This window comes from Sinocyclocheilus rhinocerous, unplaced genomic scaffold (genome assembly GCF_001515625.1).
Source record: "Sinocyclocheilus rhinocerous isolate Xijiao unplaced genomic scaffold, SAMN03320098_v1.1 scaffold470, whole genome shotgun sequence".
In the NCBI taxonomy this organism is placed as follows: domain Eukaryota; kingdom Metazoa; phylum Chordata; class Actinopteri; order Cypriniformes; family Cyprinidae; genus Sinocyclocheilus; species Sinocyclocheilus rhinocerous.
Window position 1 is genome coordinate 386911 of NW_015637537.1, and position 8247 is coordinate 395157.

Consider the following 8247-nt stretch of genomic DNA (forward strand, 5'->3'; position numbering starts at 1 on the left):
ATGGAAGTGAGGGCGGATGAAGAAGCAGTACGGAGGCGGGCGGAGTAGGGAGCGCGCCATGATCTAGTGAGCTCGTAATCGACCTCCGGGAAAAACGGAGAGGAACGCTGATGAGGGGCCTGGCGGCACCCCGGCAGGAACCACTCATCCAGACGGCTGCGGGAGGGCTCCTCTGGCGGAGACCACTCTAAACCCAGCTCTTCAACAGCTTTGGAGAAGATATGGAAAAGCTCAGCATCCATCCCGTCTTTGGTGGCGCTGGGCGCGGACAATGGCGAGGGGGTGGGGTCAGTCACCGAGCCTAACAGCTCCTCTGCATCCGATGCTGCCAATAACATGCTGTCATCCAGCAGCTCGTCCTCACTTCCCCCAAATTAGATCAGGTCGCTCGCACCAGCAGCCGGTCACTCGAGCCCTCTGCTCCGCTGTTTTTTCCTCACAGGTCCCTGGGAGGAAGAAAACGGGAGGGAGCTAGGGGCGGAGCCGCTCTCTGAAAAGAAAGCGATCCGTGAGCGGAGAGAGACGAGACTAAAGTTCTCAATGGGAACAAATAGCTCCCGTGAGCGCAGCTTCCGCATGGGATTTCCCCAAGCAGGAAACGCACTCCGTGTGGCCGTCATCGGCGTGCAGGGGAGACACGCACGAACTGCAGTAACGGAGTGGCATTTGCAACAACGCCAAGCTCTTTTAGTAGCTCTTTTAGTATCGCCGGATGGCGGCAGGGGAAACGGACCGGAACTGCTGCGTCGCTGAAGCAGCGGAGAAGCAGGTCAGCCGTGCTGAGAGGTCCCGATTCCAGCTGCGAAGGCGTGTCAATGGCGAGAGGCTTCGGATCAGCTTAGAGACGTAGAGTCGTCGCCGAAGGGGAAGAAATCTGAGAATCCTGTGGCGAACGCCCGCTTATATAGCCAGATGCCCCGCCGATTCTGGCGGGCTTTGGCAGGCTTTGGCGGGTTTCTTCGCCATAGGCTCATGCAGCTCCGCTGCCTAGCCATTGGTTCATTTTTAATACAATGCACGAACCAATGGCCGTGCAGTTTCACTGCGTGAATGAAAAAAGGCTTCAGTTCAGGAGAAAAAAGGCTTTTTCCCATATGCGTCTAGCAAGATGCAGTACGAGTGTAGTATCGAAAGGGAACAAGTTATTTTAAATTGTAATAATATTTCACAATTTTACTGTTCTTACTGTATTTTTGATTAAATCATTGCAGCCTTGGTGAGCATTCTTTCAAAAAAAAGAAAAAAGAAAAATCAATATATAAACATATAAATCTTTCCAAACCCAAACTTTTGAACAGTAGTGTACAACAGGAAAAGTCAAGTACAAGTTGTTTTGGTACGGTGATATTAATAGGTGTTGTTCCAGTGTTTTATTTTTATAATACTGCGGGGGGAGGGGAGGTGTTCTCGTCGAGGACACGTGAGTCGGGAAAATCTCTGGCCTACTTTAGCTTTGTGATTATTCGGGCTGTATGCTACATAACCATCAAAGCCTTTTTCTGATTTTTTGATTATGGAAGCCAGCAAAATTGTTTCCTGTGTAATCAAGCCCATCAATATGAAGATGGTCCTCCGTAAAAAACAAACCCAGGCAGAATCACAGAGAGGCAAAGAAATAACAAGGTGCACCTGATTATACCGATCCATGAGGGATGTGTGTAAACCGTTCCACAGCTGCTTCTGCTTGAAGAAGGCTGATAAATGAGGGATAGCATCAAATTATTTAACATGTACAACCTGTCTTTTTTTTCAGAGACACAAACAAAACCCTTCCTCTCCCGTGAAACACCACGTGCAGTTCATTACACCTGCTAGAATGTATTCAGCTGTGAAATCAGAGTCACAAATGGCTTGGATACTGATAGGCTATGATGTATTTTGGTATGTATTGTTTTACTCAAAATTCAAACTTCAAAGAAAATGCTCTTAGGTAATTGTTTATTAATGATTTTCAGAGTGGATTGCAATTGAACACCCAGGGATATGCTATTCCATCTCTACAGAGCGCCGCTGGAATAGAAATGATTTACGCTGGGACTCATGTATGTGAATGTGGCTTGAAGGCACAGAACAGCTGTAGCTGTCGATCAAAATCAAAGATTCAGTAACAAGTGATACATTTTGCTGCTGATCGCTACAGACACTATACTATTAGTTGTAGACTTTTTTATAGGAATTTAAGGCAAAATATTGTAGCTAGAATAATTAAATATGATTACTAATTAAATTAATGGTGTGTCACTGGAAATCTCTCAGCAGTCCAACACTTCAAAAAAAATATATATATAAATTATACTTGCCATTTCTTTGCAAGTATTTGTGAAATTTACCAGCCATTATTGAATGAAAACAGTTTCTTTTTTTTCTTTTTCTTTTTTTAAGTGAGTTCATTGTAAGTCATTTAAACATGTTTTTTTGTTTGTTTGGTTTTTTTTTTTGCATTTTTTGCATTTTAATGTTCAAATGTCCCACAAAGTTTAAGAAAAGCCAGTGTGAAACTGCATTGTGCAACACTAAGCATGACTTGCATGTGTAATTCCGCGAGCCTGTCATATCGGAACATATAAATACTTGTTTTACATTTTTAAGATTTGAATAAAGAGTCAAGAAAGACTTAAAAATTGTGGCTGATATTATACTCAATTCACTCATTACGCTGCAATGGAGGGTCAGATTGAGCACATTGCATTGTAGGAAACAGTATCCTAAGCAGTGCTTTGTTGTATGCTGTACATTTGGTCAAATGCAATAGGTCATATTTTATATGCATACACAAAATTCACATAATATGCGCAGTATATAGTATATACTTAATCCTGCAGTAATAAGAGTGATAATGATAGTGGGCCGTTCTGAACACAGTCATTAACATTAGATCTACTGTAAGACCAGACTAACAGACTAATTCTGCCCTCTATTGGATAATAAGAGAAGGCATCTGAACGATCCAATCAAAATCTTTAGATTTGAATGAAAACATCTCACCAAGACCAAAAAAAAAAACCTGACTGTTTCTTCCAACTTGCAAATCCGTGAAAGGAGCTTTACTTTCACTGTTAATAATATGCCGTGTGTAAAGGTGTGTGATGTACAATATGCATCAAAATCTGAAAGTATGACAAAAATATGTCCTAACAGGAAGTGTCATGAGTAATCAATGCATGAACGCCCGACGGGCCGCAGGAGTCTGTAACAGTCAGCAGATGATGATGATGAATGGGGCCTATGGTTGTGTTTGCTTTTGTGCTTGTCTCTGACAATGGCCTGTTGGGACAAGTTACCGGTGGAATCAGAAGAGGAAAGTTTGACAAAGTTTGGAAGTGAACTGATGTGTTCGCCCATGAACTCACAATTCAACCGAGATCAAAGAATTTAAGGTGCTTTCGAACAAAGATAAGGAGCTTCAGTGCGCGGAAACTTTGTTACTTGCGTTATCTTTCACACAGAACATGTGGAGGCAAGTTTTCATTGATAAGTGTAACGAGACTTTAAGAATTTTATCCGGAAAGCCTGGTCAAGTTACAGATGATCTTATGACAGTATATGGTTACACTTTATTTTAAGGTGTTCTTGTTACAATGTAATTATACATTTAACTACTGAGTAATATTGATGAACTACATGTACTTACTATATGGTTAGGGTTTGGCTTAGGGTTACTTGTGCATAATTTATTGTTATTATAGTAGTAAGTACATGGGGTAGTAATGCAGAATAAGGAAATAATATGTGCTTTATAAGTAATAAACAGCCAATAAGCTTGTGAAATGCATGTTAATAAGCAACTAGTTAGTCAGTGAGAATTGGTCCCTAAAGTGTTACTAAATTTGCTGAATTACAATCTACAGAAATTCATTATTAAAGAGGATTTTCATTATTCCAACACAAGTTTTGCAAGAAAACATAATTAATAATGTAATTAATAATGCTTCATGTTGTTTGCTGCAGGGTAAATGAATGTGAAGTATTATTCCACCATAACCCATAAAACAAAAGATAACTTTAAATGTATTAAATGTAACATATTTAAATAGAAAACAATATAAATCATTACAATTATACATTAATATTGCTTAAAGTTCACACAAATTTAAAGCAATTCTGGAATTAAATTGGCATCTAATTCTCTGTTCAATTCTAAATGAACACAACTATCTAATGCTCACACAGCCGCCAGTGATTCTTAAAGGGGTCCTATTATGCTCTTTTACAAAGTATTGATTATGTTTTGGGGGTGTACTAGAACATGCTCCCATGCTTGGTGGTTCGAAAAACGCATTATTTTTCACATAATTTACATTATTAAAATACCTTTCTCCCCAGCCTGGCACAAACGGCTCGATTAGTTCCGGCTTTGATGAAGGTCCGCCTTCCGAAAAACAAAATGTGCTGTGATTGGTTAGCTGTCCCAGTGCGTTGTGATTGGCGAACAGCTTAGACGGTGTTTCATTACTGCCACACCCCTTGCTCCGTCTTTCAACAAAAGCTTTTTGGGCGAATCTGGCAGGCACTGTACTCCTCATTTTGTGGAAGCTGTCCTCAGTAAAATGCGCAGCCCACAATAGCAAATTGGGGTTATAATGCTCAGGAACAGAGTTAAAAAATAAATTGCAACCACTGTTTCCTGACATCATCCGCTTTCGGAAGCCCAAACAAAGACGTTTGGGCACGGAGGTGAAAAAAAACAGCGTTTCAGGCGGTCGCACACCGGACAAGAAGCGCAGCGTCGCGTCGTGCCACATCTTTAAAATTCAAATACATTATTTTCTATGAGTGTAGGCACACCGGCGGCGCCGTTCGGCATCTGTCCGCGGCGCCCAGCTACGTCATGTTGTACTTGTAAGAATTGTTCTAGACATGCCGAAAATTTGACGCTACAGCACAGCAGCTCTTCTTCTTCGTTTTCTCTGATGCACAAACTCTGCAGCAGCACTTCTTCATCGTCGTCTCGTCTGATGCACTCACTCAACCAAGCGTTCTAACCACAACCTCGCCCCTCCCCACCCCCCAACCATTCGAATTTCTGTAGGCGGGAATTATTTGTAATGATATTCCAATAAGCCACTTCATGATATCACAAAGCCCGGAAAACAAACGCTGTAGTCCAAACGAGCCGTTCGTTGTAGTTCTTGAAAAGGGATTTTTAAAAAACGAAATATCTCCCTTTGAGTGGACTTTGAGATTTGTAACTTTCTAGATCTTTTTTATGCCCAAACATACACACTAAACACTGACTCAAATTTAAAAAGTGAAAAAGCATAATAGGACCCCTTTAAACAATCTGTCCACTTGGAACAAATGAGGTTAAATTCATTTAAAATAAATTGTCAAAATAAATCAAGTGTGTCTGATCTCATATGACAGCTTTTAACTGACCTTTAAGTGAAATGTGTCGCTGTGTCGGTGTTATGGAATCCTGATGATGTTGCAAATCGTTTTCATTTGTGAGTCAAAATCAACAAGTAATTAGCAGTAATTGAGACAGCAAACACATGTAAGCTTAATAAATCCAGGAGAACTGTTGACTGTAATTAACTTCCTGACATTTACACGTCTGTGATGCAGACATTAGCATTACAAGAGATGTGTCATGGCAATTTAGAACTTATCAAGAGTATGAAACGGTTGAACAGAAATAACTCAAACACTGACCTCGCAAATTTGACACGGGTAATACAATCAAGTGAAACTATAGTTCAGCACTGTAAAAAATGACCGTGAATTTAACGGTAAAAGACTGTAAAAATGCTACAGTAAAATCCTGTTAAATTGACATACTACTGTTACCACTCATCCTTTAGTTTGTAAAAAAAAACAAAAAAAACATGACTTTTACAGTAGTAACAGACTTGATGGAAGACTATGGGACGAGGCTTTAAAAGCAAATGTATGTTTCGGTACAATGTTTATACTCATCTTTCGGTGGAAAAAGAGTCGTGATCACACATTATGTTAAGTATTATAACAAAACATTGTGAATAGTAACTTTCATCCTGGTGCAGTATCTTTCTCCATAGACATAGACCAAAGTCTGTTGCTTACTCTGAACCCGGAATACTATTACAATTTGTGTCATAAACTGTGTATATTATCCGTATAACTAATAACAAATAATGAGATGCATACAAACACTCATTTTCGATGCGCAACATTACTAATGCTAACACTGTGTCCTAAAGAACCCTTCCACTGTTTCCTCAGCGTTCACTTACGCAATCATCACTTTTTAATGCCATGGGGGCTTTACACAAACCACAAAACACAAATCCTTCGCTCCTGCAGCAAACTGAAAGTCTGAGGATTGTCAGCAGAAGCGGTTTATCTGATTGAGACTCTGCACTATGCGATTAGCTGATCTGAGAGCTAAGCTCACATACACCAGTGAGTCAGACGCACCTAATGAACTGAACGCTGCACCACAGACAGTAATCACAAACATACACTTCAAGAGCTTTGTGAATGATGAGTGATTCATTAAGGAGAGCACACGTGGTTCCACATCTTTTACCAGCAGAAAAAAAAACATGTTTGAGAAGAATCTGGGTGGCAGAGCTCTGTGATTGATTGTTCAGTCTCTAGAAATATTTGTTGACTTTAGCTACAGATATTATGGAACACAAATCTCTTGCAAATCAAACCCAAAATTAGCAGTATTGACTCCAAACATTCCAAAATATGCCTGGAGTTTGAAAGCATTCCTTCATACAAATATTCATCCCTACACACCACCCCCCCCAAAAAAATATATATATATTTGATATTTGAAATATATGCTAAATATATTTTGCAAACAGATAAGCTCAATGAAATATATTTATGAAATAGAAAATATATTTAGTTTCAAACTTCGTATGTCAAAATACATTTCTAAATATATTTCAGGGGCAAGAGAATACATTTACAGTTTACAGTAGCCTACATTACTGGAGATCGAAACTCAATTTATAATATTTAATGTTTTTTTAATATATTGCAATATTGCATTTTTTGGAGCATTTTAAATTATGTTCCTTACTGAAGTTTACTCAAATGTGTTATATGTTCACAGGCGTTTTTCTTCATATGTGACATGCAAATGTATTTTCTTGGACTGAAATATATAGAGCAAAATATATATTTTTAAATGCATTTTAAAATATTTATATATTTATAATATATATTAAAAAATATTATAACAAATAATAAAAATATATTGGTAGAAAATATGTTTACGCAGATATATATTTTGGCCATTTTTTGTATATATTTAAAAATATACAGGTATTTGAATATATATATATATATATTTATTTATTTGTTTTTTTGCTATATGGGAAGAGCGAAGAAAATAGCCAGGAATAGGAATCGTTCATCAAAAAAAAGTTCTGTAATTATTGAATTATTCAATTTAGTGTAAATGAATATAAATATGGAGACACAAGATTTGAAGGAAGGGATTTATTTTTTTAGCTTGTGAGTGCTTGTGTGTTTTATGACAGCTGTGTTGCTGTATAAAAGAAGCTTTGTGAAGAATTAAAAGTTTCTACTTTTGTTTTCCTCTGACAAAATGGCTTTGAAACAAGCTGTAAAGACGTTCGGTGAACTTCTCCTTGAACCATTTCTTTCTTGTTTTGCTCATACTTCAGTTGGGAACCAATTCTCACTATTCACTATGACTTTTGCCTCAATAAACTCCTCATTTGCTGCTTATTAATAGTTTAGTTGTTAAGTTTAGGTATGAGGTAGGACTAAGAGATGCACAATACGGTCATGCAGAATAAACATCATGTGTGCTGCTAATATGCATGCTAATAAGCAACTAGTTAATAGTGACAATTGGTCCCTTTTTTTCTTTATAAAAGCAGGTTCGACTCACCCACACTGATGTAGTTGGCGGCCAGGAAGAAGTTCCAGTGTAAGAGTGTGCTGCTGCGGGACGAATCCTATCCGTTGGGGCTCTTGATAAAAAAGAAAGTCCTCTGGTTTCCAGTGTACAGCAGGACGTTCAGCAGATGTTCAGCATCTGGGTTTGGGAGTGATTGTGGTTGTAGGTGTGCTACAACCGTCTGACGGAGCTCCACAGCCAGTAATTGACCTGTAGACACGAGGTCAGTGTGCCAATGACCCGCAGCAAAACCACACCTGCAGAGTGAAGCACACCTGTGAACACAGAGCACACGCAAGACTTTCACACAAACATTTTATAAACATTTACTTATGCTAGAATTTGAAAGACATATTACACACACACACACACACACACACACA